The sequence below is a fragment of the Monodon monoceros genome, unplaced genomic scaffold, assembly GCF_005190385.1.
Source record: "Monodon monoceros isolate NGI ecotype Baffin Bay Population unplaced genomic scaffold, NGI_Narwhal_1 Super_Scaffold_16, whole genome shotgun sequence".
In the NCBI taxonomy this organism is placed as follows: domain Eukaryota; kingdom Metazoa; phylum Chordata; class Mammalia; order Artiodactyla; family Monodontidae; genus Monodon; species Monodon monoceros.
In genome coordinates this window covers 75941407-75957515 of record NW_021703772.1, presented here as the reverse complement: position 1 = coordinate 75957515, position 16109 = coordinate 75941407, and positions in this window count along the sequence as shown.

The window sequence follows — 16109 nt, the reverse complement described above, 5'->3', positions numbered from 1 at the left end:
GAAGCATCTTGAAAACATTTTTCCCTCTCTTTTGTCTTCTGCTGTTATTAAGAAGTCTGCATCAATATACATTCTGAATCAGACTGTTGCAACTCAAATTAGACCTCTGGAAGACGTTTCCACTTTTTCACATTGCATGAGCTCTTTTTATTTTGTATCTTGTACATTTTGGGTTGTACCTTCAGATTCATATTTCCATGTCATTAATTTCATCTTCAGTAGTGTAAAGTGTGCTGTTTAACCTGTCCTTGGAGTTATATTTTATTTTAAAGATTGCATTCGTTTCCTTAAATACACTCTAATTTCCTTTCAAATCTGCCTAGAGTTTTAAGATTGTATCCTGTAGAAAGAACCAGTGCTCCTTGATCAAGTTCTTATTTCTCTTATTAGTAATTTAAGCATTTATTTCATCATTTTAATTAATCAGTTTACTTTAAAAATCCTGTCTTTCTTTTTCTTTAATATACTATTAAATTTCTATTTAATATACTATTTTGTGTTCCACATCTTATAATTTAAATGTACAAAACCCTCGTGGGACTAAAGTGTGTTGTTTTTGCAAATTCTCATTCATAACACTCATTCCATATTGGTGTGAATTGTGAGCTGATGTTCAACTGCATGACAAAGCACTGAATGTCAATCCAGTGATTATGAACTCTCGGAGACGTTTTCTTGCACTCAGAGCCTTGGCCAGGATAGATGTAGTCCCAGTCCATTCCCTTCCTTGGGCAATAAATGGTCTTTAGCCTCTATTTTAAGGATCTGATTTTTGTGGGGTATGCCAACTCCCCAACCTTGCTTGCTTTCAGAATCTTGTCTCCTGTTCATAGTGCGCCTGTTAAGTCAGATGTTTCTTAGCCATGGAGATTGGCATACCCCTGACAACTGATTAAAACTCTTGTTTCCACTCACTTGTCATTTTTGACCCTGGGCATATCGGTTAATTTGGGAGAATGTTTGTTGTATTTATTCCAGCATTTGTAGATATTTGGTAGTAGGAAGCATTTTTAGGCAATATTGGCTCCTAGGTTACCAGAATAGATACCAGTCTTATGTGTTCTGTTTAAAAAAGTAATCACATTAGGAACTGCACCTAACTATGGAAATGCTCAGAAGCAACAGAATGTAGTGTCAGGTACCAAGCTGCTCGGTTTCTCATTCTGATCCCATCACTTAATTTTTTCATCTTCGATACATTGCCTAACTTTTCTCTGCCTTCGTTTCCTCATCTGTAAAATGAGGATGATGCCTTATGGCTTACTTTGAGAAGTGAGCCAGTAAACCCAGCAGTGCTTGTGTGTGCATTAAATTTTAAATAAATATGAATTGATCAGCATATCATATGTAAGTAGAAGCATTAAGTTACTTTCACAGGAGTTGAAAATGGAATTATCATCTACTGTGATGCTGGTCTCCATAAGACACTATGTAGCTTCTGTACTATGTTGACAAGTAAAATCCTCACAAGAAGTCTATTAAGTGTGCAAGTATATTTTTATTCCTATTCTATATATGAAGAAAATTGCTCTCCCAAAACTCACACTGCTTTTGCATAGTTGAGTAAGAATGAAATCCAAGTTTGTCTTGCTCCAAAGTCTAAATTTGACATCAGAAGATTTAAGTTCAAGTCTAGACTCCATCAACTGCAGTTTTAAAGTAATAATATCCAATACTTATGTTGTACTTTCTATGTGCCAAGAACTGTTTAGGAGCATTTAAACTCATTTGTTTATCATAATAAGGATTTGAAAAAGGTACTGTCATTTCCATCACTCCACTTTATGGATGAGGAAACTGAAGCACAGAGAGTTCGAGTAGCTTCCACGAAGTCACCCAATAAATGAAAAGTAGAGAAGAATTTGAACCCAGTGTCTAGTTCTCAAGTCCATACTTTATTAATTTGTGCTATAGAACTTGTGCAAGCATCCTGTTTTGCCTGAACTTCAGAATCTTCATCTCTAATATGAAGATTAATGTACATTAAGAGATTTTTGTGAGGATTTAATAACGTCATACAGATGAAAGGTTTGTTTTGTTTTATTTTTTAAAAACCCTACAACATCTTAAAATGAAAGTCTTTACATGAAAAATTTTTGTACTATGGGCAACAATTTAAGCTCATAAGATGAATAAATTGCAATCTTGATAGCTTAATATTTACTTTGAATTGTCTTTTATCCAAAAGAGGTTGTCAACACCGAAATGATTATTTCATCAGCTTTTGTGGAAAAATGAATTTCATCAGAGTGATCCCATCTTGACTATCATTTATAAATATTTACTTATATCTTCCCCTTTCATTATAACAATGACTAATCATGCATCATCTGATCTTGATTATATGAGTGATTTAAGAAACATTGAATTATTTTTACATGATTGAGAGTTTGGATATTCAAGAGAGTTGAAAATTGTCAACAGAGGCACCTGTGAATTGAAGAGATTAGAAATTGTATTGTTCATGTTTGAAATTTTGAGGCCTAAGATAGATATGGATATATTATAAATATCTGCCTAAACTTCTTATTCCAGCCCCTTCAACTTCTCATGAAGTGAAATATCTGTATGGATATTACTTTGTAGTAAAAAAGAAACTTGGGGAGGTGCACTTTTTTTTAGTGTCACAACCAGCTAATGGGAAGAACTGACTTTTGACATTATCTGAATAGAAATGTCCTGAAGACCATAAATGGGGATGACTTTCAAAATGAGATTAATATTAATCTTTTTATTCAGATGCTTCAGATTGAGTATGTCCTCTATACTATGTGTTATATTTTTTCATTTAAGAAATATGACAAATTTGTTTTGATCAACTCACTTGCATGAGGTAGATTTTATCTCAATTCCTCAGTTTATATTAACAGGTCAATTATAGTAGTGCTTAGCTGCAGGGGACCCATCAGAAGACTGATAAAACACCTTGACTGTGATGAGAGCAATTATGAATACAAGCAACAGCAGCTTATAGAATAGGCGTGAGATTCCTCTGCAATATAATTTACAGTAGTAGGAAATCAAGCAGTTCACCAGGGCACAGTCCTTTTCCTAAATGACTCAGAGAGAAAATAGTTAAAAGTAAGAAGTGTTTTGTCTGAAGCAGTTTCTTCAAGGGTAGATGTTTCTTCACTTAAAATGAAAGCTTGATACAATTTTCTGTTTTTTTATTAGCATTGTCTTCTTATAATTTTCTATTCTTTTTACACTACCAGTGTGTGAAACTACTTCCCCAATATGCATGATTGTGAAAGATAAAGAGGGTTTTTAAGCATAACAATGTATTTAAGCTATATTTTCATTCCTATACAAAGATATTTACCTTTTTTATTGAATGTCTGTGTAATATTTCACAGTATTATGATCTAATGCCATTCTCCTATTAACAAACTTTTAGGCTATTACTATAATTTTGCTACTAGAAGCAATGTGGTGATGAACACTTTTGTATTATTGTGTACACATGGCTGTATAGAATCTTAAATAATGATGTTTCTGGGGCTAAAAACTATGCCCATGTTAAATATCACAGACACTGCTAACTTTCCCTTCAAAAGGCTTATGCCAATATATACAAACATAAGCAAGTGAAGGAGGAAGGTTTCTCCCCATGCCACCAACATTCTCAGTCTATCTTAAGAAATTTTAAAAAAATTTGGTTGTATTTCTCTCTCCACACCCCTTATTTATTCAGGTATAATTGATTTACAATATTATATTAGTTTCAGGTACACAACATAGTAATTAGATATTTTTATACAGTACAAAGTGATCACGACAATACGTCTAGTTCCCATCTTTCACCATACAAATTTACCACAATATTATTTACTACATTTCCTATGCTGTATATTACATCCTGTGACTTAGTTTATAACTAGAAGTTTGTACCTCTTAATCTCCCTGACCTATTTTACCCATCCCGCCCTCCAAGTCCTTCCCCTTTGGCAACCACCAGTTTGTTCTTTGTATCTATGAGTCTCTTTCTGTATTTGTTTGTTTTCTTTTTAAGATTCCATGAATAAGTGGGAGTCTCCTGGTGGCCTAGTTGTTAGGATTCTGGGCTTTCACTGCTGTAGCCTGGGTTCAATCCCAAAGATTCCACGAATAAGTGAAATCATATGGTATTTGTCTTTCCCTGTCTGACTTATTTCTCTTAGCGTAATACATTCAAGGTCCATCCATGTTGCCACAAATCAACATTTCAGTCTTTTTTATGGCGGAGTGATATTCCGTTGTGTGTGTGTGTGTGTGTGTGTGTGTGTTTATATCACATTCCATTTTATCCATTTTTTTAATATCCATTCATTTATCTATGGACACTTAGTTTGCTTCCATATCTTGACTATTCTAAATAATGCTGCAGTGAACATAGGGGCACTTATATCTTTTCAAATTTGTGTTTTTGTTTTCTTTGGGAAAATAACTAGAAGTGGAATTGCTGGATAATATGGCAGTTATATTTTTAGTTTTGAGGAACCTCCATACTGTTCTCCATAGTGGCTGCACCAATTCACATTCCTACCAACAGTGCACAAAGGTTCCCTTTTTACCACGTCTTCACCAACATTTGTTATTTGTGGTCTTTTTGATGATAGCCATTCTGATAGGTGTGAAGTGATATCTCATTGGGATTTTGGTTTGCATTCCCCTGATGATTAGAGAGTATTTTGATATGAAGACTGTGTTTGAATTATTTTTTATTTTATTATATTTTACTGCAGTTTAACTTGTCCCTCAAGCAGCAGAGAGATAAAAATCAAGTTATATTGAACAAACTAGAGATAGTGCTCACAGTTATTATTCAGATACAGGAAAATAAATTTATTGCTGTTCATTAAAATGACAATCTTTAAATTGACCTAACTTCTATATTTATATCTTTATATACATATATTATTTCATAAAGAGACTTTCTTTCAAATTTCCTGGGAATGGAGGATGAAACAACAATTAAATAAAATGGGAGATGAAACAACAATTAAATAAAATGGGAGATGAGAAGGTTTTTCAATGAAACTAAAATGATTTTTAAAGCCCAAAGTAGCTCCTGGCCTTAGAAAATTGACTCATTTATGCAAAAGATAATTCTCTAGTTGTGGTAGTTGACTAATATTATAACACTAAAGACCAGTTGACACTGTATAGTGAATCATGTAATAGTGGCTTTCTAAATATGTTGTTAATTTCCCTTGAAAACCGCTTTACATTTTAGAAGTACCAGCTATGAATAAATGTTTCTATAATATACTCTTACTTTCAGGTTTTTAGAATTATTTATAACAACTTGCTGCATAAAAAGTTGTCACATTTCCAAGTTGCTAAACAATACATAAGTTGCTAAATAATTTTATATAGTAATCTATTATATAAATTTTAAGTATGTTTGAACTAAAAATGGAGTGTATCAAGTGTCAGTACATTACATTTCATAAAATATTGTTTTAAAATTTTATTTTGTAACCTAAAATACTAAATAAGATCCCCAAACAATATAACAAATATAGCACCATCCCCCAAAACCTAATTATTAATATTCGGTGAAATTTAATTCCAGTATTTTTTTAGAAGAATAAAACTGTGCTTACATAAAGGATTAAATTGTCAAAGCAGACTAATAAGAATCACATTTAACCAAAAGAAACAACCTTTCACTGGTACTGCATCTACATGTGTTCAATAACTGGAATTGTGACTAGTTATGGTTCTGTAAATTCTGGATTCCATCAACGTTTCTGTTTCTTGTTGACTTAGTTTTTATAAGTTGGAATTTTCTAGGAATTTGTCTATTTCATCTATATACATTTTCAGATTTCTTGGTGTAATGTTGTGCATAGTCATATTTTGATATATTTGTGATGTTGAAGGTTCTGTAGTACTCCACCCTTTCCATTCCTGAAATTGTTTTATGGTGTCTTTCTTTCTTAATCAGTTTCACCACAGGTGTGTAAATTTTATTTATATTGTCAAAGAATTAACTTTTAGCTTTGTGAATCTTTTATTATACGTTTGTTTCCATTTCGTTATTTTCTACTTTGGTGTTTATTATTTCCTTCCTTTTACTTTCTTTGGGTTTATTTGCTGATTTTGTGTTTTTTCTTTTCACCCCAGCTCTTAGAATGAATATTTTATTAATTTAAAAGTTCTTATTCTTTTAATACTTACATTAAGCTTGATAAATTTTCTTCAAAGTAATCTTTTAGCTGTATCCTTTGTATTTTTATATGATCCAGTTTAAAATATTTAAAAATTCTAATTCTAATTTATTTGTTGATCCATTTGTTACAATTGACCCTCAGTATCAGGGGAGACTGGTTCCAGGACCCCTTGCAAATCGGGGATTTTCAAATCTCTTATATAAAATGGTGTAATTTTCATTATAATCTACAATTTCCCATATACTTTAAATCATCTCTAGACTACTTATAATACCTAATACGATGTAAATGCTATGTAAATAGTTGCAAATACAATGTGAATGCTATGTAAATAGTTGCCAGTGTGCAGCAAATTCAAGTTTTGTTTTTTGGAACTTTCTGGAATTTTGGGGGGATATATATTTGATCTGCAGTTGGTTGAATCTGTGGATACAAAACTCACAGATTAGGAGTGCCAAGTGTATTTGCTTTTGTATTGTACATTTACAAACATGGGATTTTTCTAGTCATATTTTCTTTTTTAAAATTTTAATTTATTTATTTGTTTTTGGTTACATTGGGTTTTCGTTGCTGTGCATGGGCTTTCTCTAGTTGTGTCGAGCAGAGGCTACTCTTTGTTGCAGTGTGTGGGCTTCTCATTGTGGTGGTTTCTCTTGTTGTGGACCACAGGCATGTGGGCTTCAGTAGTTGTGGCATGTGGGTTCAGTAGTTGTGGCACACAGGCTTAGTTGATCTGCAGCATGTGGGATCTTCCGGGACAAGGGATCGAACCCATATCCCCTGCATTGGCAGGAGATTCTTAACCACTGCACCACCAGGGAATTTCCTAGTCATATTTTCTTATTGTTTTCTACCTTAATTTCATTGTGTTCAAAGAACTTCTAATAAATAGTATTCCACCATGTAAATATAAAAAACAGTTTACTCTTTCTATGGTTGACATTTGGATACTCACGGATTTATATGTGTGTGTTTTTATTCTCCAGATTTGTGGATTTATCTTTAGACTTATATAATTGTAGCCTTATAAAACTTGATCATTTATATAACTTTGTATGTAACATATATAAGTTTATATGTAACATATAATATTTATTTAGCCTGGTATTACTATATACATTTATTTCATTTATTTTGAAGCTATTTTATTAGGTACAGATAAATTTAACATAGTTATATCTTTCCGGTTAACTGAAACTTGGGATCTGGTCTATTTAGAGTATTCACAGAGATTGTTTTTCTCCTTTGCTAGTTTAAAATAAAAATATTTTAGATTTCTAACATATCTAAATGGTAAATTTTCTTATATATCCATTCTGTTTCTCTTGATTCTTAATCCCCCTATTCTTATTATAAAGAAATCTTTCCATTATTTATCTCTTTGATGGTTTGTGCCTAAATCACAACTATGAAGTCCCTTTCTTAAGGTAACATTCACAGGGATTAGGATATGGACATATTTGGGGTGGTGGCATTATTTGGTGCATTAACTCCATTTTGTTTCATTCACCTATTCCTCTATCATACTGTCTTATTTACTGTATGTAATAGATCTTGTTATCCTGTAGAATAAGTATAAGAATTGTTCTTCTTCAATATTATCTGTTATTCTTTGCCCTTTACATTTACATCTTAATGATTATCGAGTTGGCAATTTCCACATGTACACACACCTACTGAAATTTTCTTTTGATTGTAAAACATCTATAAATTAATTTGGCAAAATGTAACACCTTTATATTTTTGTCTTCAATTATTCCATGGATTTAGAAGGTACATTTAAATTTTCTAAGCAAATACATCTATTTAAAAAAAAATTAAAGTAAACTAAACTTGTGTAGGTCAGAATCATTTAGTGTATGCCCAATTAGTTTTAGAATATTAAATATACCTGACTCCAGTTACATATGCACTTACTGATTCAATGTTAACTTGAAATAGTTTCTGCTGGTAATCAATTTGCTTGTGTTGTCATCTTTTCTATTCACTAACTTGCTGAGGCCAACTTTCTTCCTTGGATCTTGGTTCTCTAGCTATATCTTTTTCATTTATATTTATTCCTAGTTCTTCATGTGTGCTCCTGATGAGTATAAAGGAAACCAAAGACGCTCAGCATAGTTGTAAAACAAGAAAAGCCTGATTTGTAAAGAGATATTGCAGACATATTTTCCAGAATGTAAAATGTTAATTCAGAGTCTTTGCAACTTCACTACCTGCACAAAATATGTCTAGAGATGCCGGGGACTTTAAAAGATATTTTAAATGATTTATCTCCTGTATTGAGTCAGGTTCCCTAGAAACAGATTGAAATGAGTATTTGTGTACATGAAAGAGACTTGCTAAGGGCAAAAGCTATAAGGGAGTTAGGGATGCTAGATAGGATAGAAGTAGCAATACAACTTCCTGTTGTCAGGTGAAGTCCAGCCTCACCCTATTCCTCAAGGAACTCTGGAGCTTATACTGAAATGCAGATTCTGTTTCAATTTTGGGCAAGAAAGCAAAAACTTTTGTAATCCCCACCAGCCTTTCATTGAATATACATCTGGTTGTATACTCTCAAGGCAACCCCCAGAGAGATGGTTTCAGTTACCCAGGCAAGACTCAGAAGTTACTGGAGAAGTTACAGGTATGAGCCTTGAGCAACACTTGCGGCTGTTGAGGGATGGGCATATTGAATAAGTACAAAGGATTTTGGTGGATGTGGTTAGGGGCCACCTTCATGTGTCACATCTTTATTCCCTTGAGAGCTCTCTTTTACATGAACCAATGTTTATAACAAATACCTATGTCATTATTAATCATGATTTCTTAGAATATATAATATTTTATTGTTTAGAATGAGTCATAAGAAATTCACTAGTCTGCAAGTACACATAATTTTAGAAGAATGTTCTTTGATTTCTTATGTGGGCTTAAAAATTATATCTGGGTATCAAACATTTTGAAAGGAACACATATTGAAATTGTATTGTGAATTAAGGGGATATTAATAGAATTAAAGGCCTACAAAAGACACTGGTTAACTATCTACCATAAAGACTTCCCTGTTTTTTCTTTTCTTCTCAGACTGTTTCAAAGCCTACCTTTATTGCGACTGAGTTATGGCCAATAAGATGTGCATGGCAGTGATGTATATGACTACCAACACTGGCCTATAAAAATCTCTCATTTTACCCTTCAGGCTTTATTTTGCTGTGTATGTTGGGTGGATGTCAATGTTTAAGGTGGCCTTGTGGGATATGCATTCTAAATGCAGACCTTCCATCAATCTGAGTTCCTGAATCACTAAATACTGCATACTCCCTCCTTGCCTCTAGATGAATTTTAAATAAGCAACAAATAAACTTCCATAATATGAAGTAGTGGAGATTTCAGGGTTTATATAATACAGTAGCTAATGTTAATTTACTTAACATGCATACCAAAATACATTTTCAGCAACATATAGATTATAAAAATTGTTAAACATATTTGTGTGTGGCAATAAACCAAGATTAAAATCTTTCTAGTCTGTCATTATTAAAAACGTATTTTAGATATTCTCCAATAGTAAATAGCATTGCTTAATATCTTGAAGCTAAATCTCCTTTGGCTTTATATATTCTGTTTAGTCTTTAATATAATTATTGAAGACGAAGAAAACAGGAGTAATTTTAGACAATGTAGAATGTGAACATTTTAAGGGTTCTGAGGGCAGTTGTAAAATTTCCCAAGAAGTTTTTTTTAATGTACTTTAATTTGATTTTCCTTTATTTTTTGGTAAAAATTGTTATAAATTGACCCTGAGCCACAGTTGGTATTGGATCTATTTACTTTTTTACTCTCAGCTTATATAGCCAAGCTGCAAACCAGCTTCTCAGGGAAAATCAGAAAATATCTATTCTTTCAGCTACAAATTTGATTACAGTAAACTCACCAGGTACTGAGGTGAGCTTTTACTGGAAAGGTTAAAGGAAATGTGTCTGCTCAGACGCGATATTTTATGTTCCTGATATTCTTCCAACCAAAATAATTTTCAAAAATGTAGAATCTCCAGAAATATCATATCAAAAATAGGAAGGTTAATTAGTAACTGAATAACATTCATTGTCACAAGAGCTTGATTTACCAGGGAGATTATCATCAATGAAGAGCAGATATAATTCAGAGAGGTTTTGAGAAAGAGAAGACAAAAGTGAAGGTCTATGTTGGATTTCTTTTTGTTGATATCCTAGGAATAAATGTGCTGTTTGTGAATAAACATTCTGCTGTATCCGAACAGTGGAAAGGGATGAGTTCACCCACCGTGGAGGATGAGACAACACCAAAAGTTCCCCACTGTAGGTTGCAAACAGGGCCAATCTTTTCTCAAAACAAATACAGAGCTTAGATGGGTTTGTAACTACAATATCTCTAAGGCATTTTCTTTCTTATAGCCACATGCTTACAAATCTGATAGGTTTTCTGGGGGGAAAATTCTATATAATATGATAAAAGTTGTGGTGCTGTTACCTGGGTCATTGTGCCTTCAAAAAGAATGTTTTTTGAGGAATAATTTATCACAGTCTTTCCTTCTTTTCCAGGCTACTGTCTCCCAGAAACATAACTGTATTTATAATTATGCTCAAGCATTATGTTTGAAACTCAGGAAATTAAATGTATGTTCTACAATATTTTCAAAGTCAAAGCATGTGTACCTAACAATAAATATTTATTAATCATCTATTTAGTTAAAGACATGTTAGAAGAACAGTATAGAATTCTAAATGTGTTTAATTTTATTTCCCGTATTTAAATATGATTGTGGTGATCTGAACTATTTCTTCAAAGGCTGTTGTAATAAGTCTTCCTTCAGTGGAAGATTTCTAAAGATCTAAATTGTGGATTATTATTATATATTTTTTGCTTTGGAAAGTAGTAATTGTCTTTCTTTATTGCTCATGCCAGTAAACTATGTGTGATTAATCCGTACATGTTTTCCAGAGAGCTAAAAAAACAATTAGGTACTAGGTTACAAGTCTTTTTTTAGCATCATTATTTGAGATTGTGTAAAATAAAACAAAAGTTTACCTGTAATTATTTTTTATTCTATTGGTGATGGGGGTCATGCAGAGTACTTTTGTTCATTTGAGCTTCTTAAAATTCTCAAGGTCATCAAAATTCCTTAGCAAATTGCTAAACTGAAAATGAAAACACTCCAAGATTGTCATTCAGTTTCAAACTGCATCTATTCTCTTAAGTAAAATGACATCTTTTCCAATCACATACAGAGATATTACTCAAGTGTTCTTTCAAAGGTGGCTATGAGATACGGTGTGGTTTAGATACTACCTGAAGATTCAATCCTGACTAACCATACAATTTCGAGGAGCGTCATGGAGACTCATTTGCTCTCCTAAACCCGAAGATTTATTTAGGTAGAATTCGGATTTGGTGAAGTAAGTTAAGATGTGGAGGGAGGTTGGACATTTAGAGTTGAAGGAAATACACATATTTAGCCCATAGTATTTGCCAAGTTTTGGACTAGGTACTTCATGTACACTATTTTACTGAATCTTCATAACAGCCCTGTGAATTAGACATTATTTTCCCTATCGTACAGCCAGTGGTCTTCTAGAGTTACAGTGAGAGAAATGCAGAGATAAGAATTCCAATGGGCTATTTTACTTGAGATCACGGTTGCCACCTTACTTAGTGCCTTCTAAGAGTCTTACTCTGCACCTTCTCCCGGAGACAAAGTACATCTCTCTGAGCGCTCCCGGGACCTTCATCCCTCAACTTTTCTTGCGTTGTGTAAGGCACTGAAGTGAGAGAGGGGAAAACCATCTGGGGTAAATAGCTGTGAAAAAGTGGATACAGTTAAAGGCCTAAGGAACTATCAACCACTGAGGAGAACTCGAAATCTTAAAACAGAGAAACAAACCTGTTTGTGGGTTGAATTCCTAGGTGTTTCCCTCTTAGGTGGCCAAACCAGCTCAGCAGGAAGGGTAGCAAAACCATTGATGTGCAAATTCCCCATATCTGTGTCTCAGAATAGTAGGTTTCTCACAGTAGCAAGAGCAAAACCTTGACTAAAAAGCACTACTTGTCTTCTAACTTGATTGGTTCTTCCCAGCCCCACTCAAATCCTTGCAAACCTGAGAGACAGCAGGAGATGAAATTAGTAAATCCATAGTAAGTCCAGCCTTGGCTGGCCAATGTTTATCTCTCCATGTCATCCCACCAGCCCTGTGCCTGGGAATGTCTGTTTCGAGATTTTACTGTATATTATTTGTGCTGTTTAGTTTCATTCTTAATTCAAAAATAGCTTGATGGAAGTCTATGTGGTTCAGGACACACTCCCCCCAAAGATGGCATCTTGGCATATTGTGTATTTCAAGCTGAAGGAATTTGAGAAATGGTATGTGCAGGAAGAACTTTCTGACCGTCCCCTGAAGCAGGTCATAAGACTCCTATGTGAGGGATGCCTTCTCTATATCCGAAGAAAGGAGCATCCTTATCTCCAAAAATAAAGAGACACAGAGAAGAATCTGTACAGGCCTTGCCTCACCTTTGTCCTATCACATCTTTCAACCACTTTTCATTCTTCATCAAACTAGCAGAAAAACACTCAGGTTTCATTGAGTCTTCATTCCCTTATGAAGGTCCCGTGTGGCTTAAAACTTATATTAAATAAATCTGTATATTTTCTCTTGTTCATCTGTCTTTTGCTACAGGGACACCAGTCAAGAATTTAGAAGGGGAGAAGAAAAAGATATTTTCCTCCCCTACGAAATTATTCTCATCCTGGTTGCTTGTAGAACCGTAGGCATAACTTGGGGCAGCAACACGGCACTTGCAGAATTTGAGAGGCAAAGCTCAGTATTGATTACCATCTGTGTCAGAGAGAGGGAAAACTTTCTCTTATACCATTTGTTTTACCATTGCTTAGCTTAGCACTTCATATTTTAAATGGGAAAATTCCAAAGCAAATAAAATATCTAAAAAGCTGCCACTGCATTCTATGCAATAAGAAGGAAAACTAGCAGCAGAAAGGTGAGATTTGTATTTCTAGAGTCTACCTTCCGAGTGACATCTGCATTAAAAGAGGTGGCAGGAAGGGAAAGAGACACTTTTGTTATATAGGGTAAAGTTCACGGAGTTTTTAATTGAGAGAAAAGACTGATGAGATAGCAGAAGGCAAAACTTTTGTCAGTATCAGAATTATTGATGAGAATAGAAAACAGTCTGTGTATGCCTTATTCAATAATTTTTTTCTGTACTCTATATCTATTTATATTACAGCTGTCAGAGTAGGTGCAGGTTTTCAAACAAATAAACCCAGGCAATGTGTTCACTCATGTTCTGTCTCACTATTTATTTCTCTCAAGTGCAGGGTTACAACTCACCCTGACTTGCATCCTGCCTTTTCATAACCATGGCATTTCTAGCAAAACTGGTGCCAGTCTACTTGAAAGTGCATTTCCATTTCTTCAGTGGACTAATTGTCTCCTTCAATGCCACATACACTTGCAGAGATTGTAAATTAAGCCCTAGAAGATAAAACAAGTTATATAGTTATTAGTGAAATGACATGGTACCAGAATACATCAAGAATTTAGCAAAGTGGAAATGCTTTACCAGGCTACAGTATGTATAATCAAGTAAATCTTGCAAATAGTAAAAGTCGAACAGAAAGCTTTATTTATTTATTTATTTATTTATTTTTGCGGTACGCGGGCCTCTCACTGTTGTGGCCTCTCCCGTTGCGGAGCACAGGCTCTGGATGCGCAGGCTCAGCAGCCATGGCTCACGGGCCCAGCCGCTCTGCGGTATGTGGGATCTTCCCGGACCGGGGTGTGAACCCATGTCCCCTGCATCGGCAGGCGGACTCTCAACCACTGCGCCACCAGGGAAGCCCCCTATATATTTATTTCATTGTGTAGACGTCAATATGATGACACTTGTTAGTGCATGAAATGGTGATTCGGAGTCTTTCCTAAAGTAGTAAATGATCATTATCCATAGATGCCTCCACTATTTCCCTATTGACTGGCAATCTGATATTTAACTAAACTAGCTTAAACTGAAATGAATTTCAATTGCACAGTTTCCTTTGTGAGCTTGAGCAGATTACAATTTTAAAATTCAGTAGGCTGTGTTACATCTGATATTAACATATCACAGGAGGAAACTGATTTCTTAACCAATTGTCACTTAGAAAGAGAGACAAAGAGTAAGAATAAACCTTGGGCTTGCAGACTGCAGGCATAGAATATTTGTTCCAAAATAACAACAACAGCAGCAACTAGAAAACTGAATCTTGACTTAATGAAAATATATTGAGATCTGGCTAAACAAATTACTAGGCTTTGTTAGACAATTTTTAGAGAATATTTGAAACGAAAATAATACTGTTTCTATGGCAAAAAATGAAGGGTTTAGTATTTACTTGGCTATTCACTTACACACTCATTCTTTTTTTTTTCTATTTAGTCATGAATAGACATGTATTAAGCACCAATCCCTGGGACCAGATATAAAAGTTAAAACAGATTACTGGCAACAAATTTTATCAGGTTGCTAGTATTTAAATTGGTGGGAATCATATGATAATCACATAATAGAGGATAACTTCTTTTTAAATTTGCCAAACAGTGTCCATGAATTGCTTTTCATCGAATATATGTTTGTAAATACACATTGATATCAATATAAATAGAGATTTGACAGGACTTGATTCATTTTGTCAAGTTTGAAAATTTTACATTTCATTTAAAGAGAGATTGCTTCTAACACAGCATCTGCTGAGAACATTTTCAGCACCAAATATCATCACCCATGTCCAGGGCCCCAGAAATGCTGATGGAAACTAAGTAGTGAAATACTTGGGCTTTTCTTTTTATTTCCTGATGTCTTGGGCATCCTAAGACTCTTTGGAACTGAATGGTGCTATTTTCAGAAGACGGTATATGTGTGCCTCTTCAAACTTTCTTCATCGTTTGTTTCATCTTTACCATAATAATATTGTAATGCTTATTTTATTTATGTATTTATTTATTTTTTGGCCATACTGCATGGCTTGCAGGATCTCAGTTCCCTGACCAGTGATTGAACCCAGGCCTCAGGAGTCAAAGCCTGGAATCCTAACCACTAGGTGACCCGAGAACTCCTACTATAATAATATTTTTAAAGCATTTTGGTATTTGCGTTTCTTCTTTTCTACTTCTACTTCAGTTTTCCCAAAGTCGAGCGAAATTTCCCCAGTCTGATCAACACACTCCAAATTCGGATGCATGAGTAGACAGCCCTGCTGCCCAAATTCTCCTGTGTGTCTAGCAGACATAAATAAGTAGCTCTCATTAAAGCCTTCACTGCCACCTTACTTGTTAATATAAATCATTAAGAAAGGGAGCGACTCTGTTCTCAAAAATGGTTCCACTGACAGCTCTAAGAAAATTAGAAAGCATAAGCCAACGTAAAGTTAGGAAGGGCAGAGACTTTATATGTATTTCCTTCTTTATTTCCTAAGACATAAATCTATGTCAAATGTCTACTTGAGATTTGATCTTTATTGCATTGAAAACTTCCATAGTATTTTCATCAACAGTTTTTTATTCCTCCCAATACATTCTGGTTGTAATGAAATAAATTCAATCAAATTCTATCTTTAAATCATTTTTCAGAGTTAAGGAAACAAAAGTTTGGCAACCCCATATTTTTCCTTTAACTCCTTTTCCCCCCATCTTTATCCACCTCAGGAACGTTAGAACCCTCTAAAGTTTGTTTGTTTAATTTACAAGTAATTTATTTTCCTATCTTTTCCAAGTGAATTGTATTTTATGCTACATTCATGAGTTGCAATAGTCAAGTGTCACTGATGGGATTGCCAATGTCTGCTCAAAGTGGCCACTTTAGCACCTCTACCCCTCACCCAGAAATGTTTATATGACCATAGACCTTCATTCTTTGTCCTTAAGCAACATGATGTTA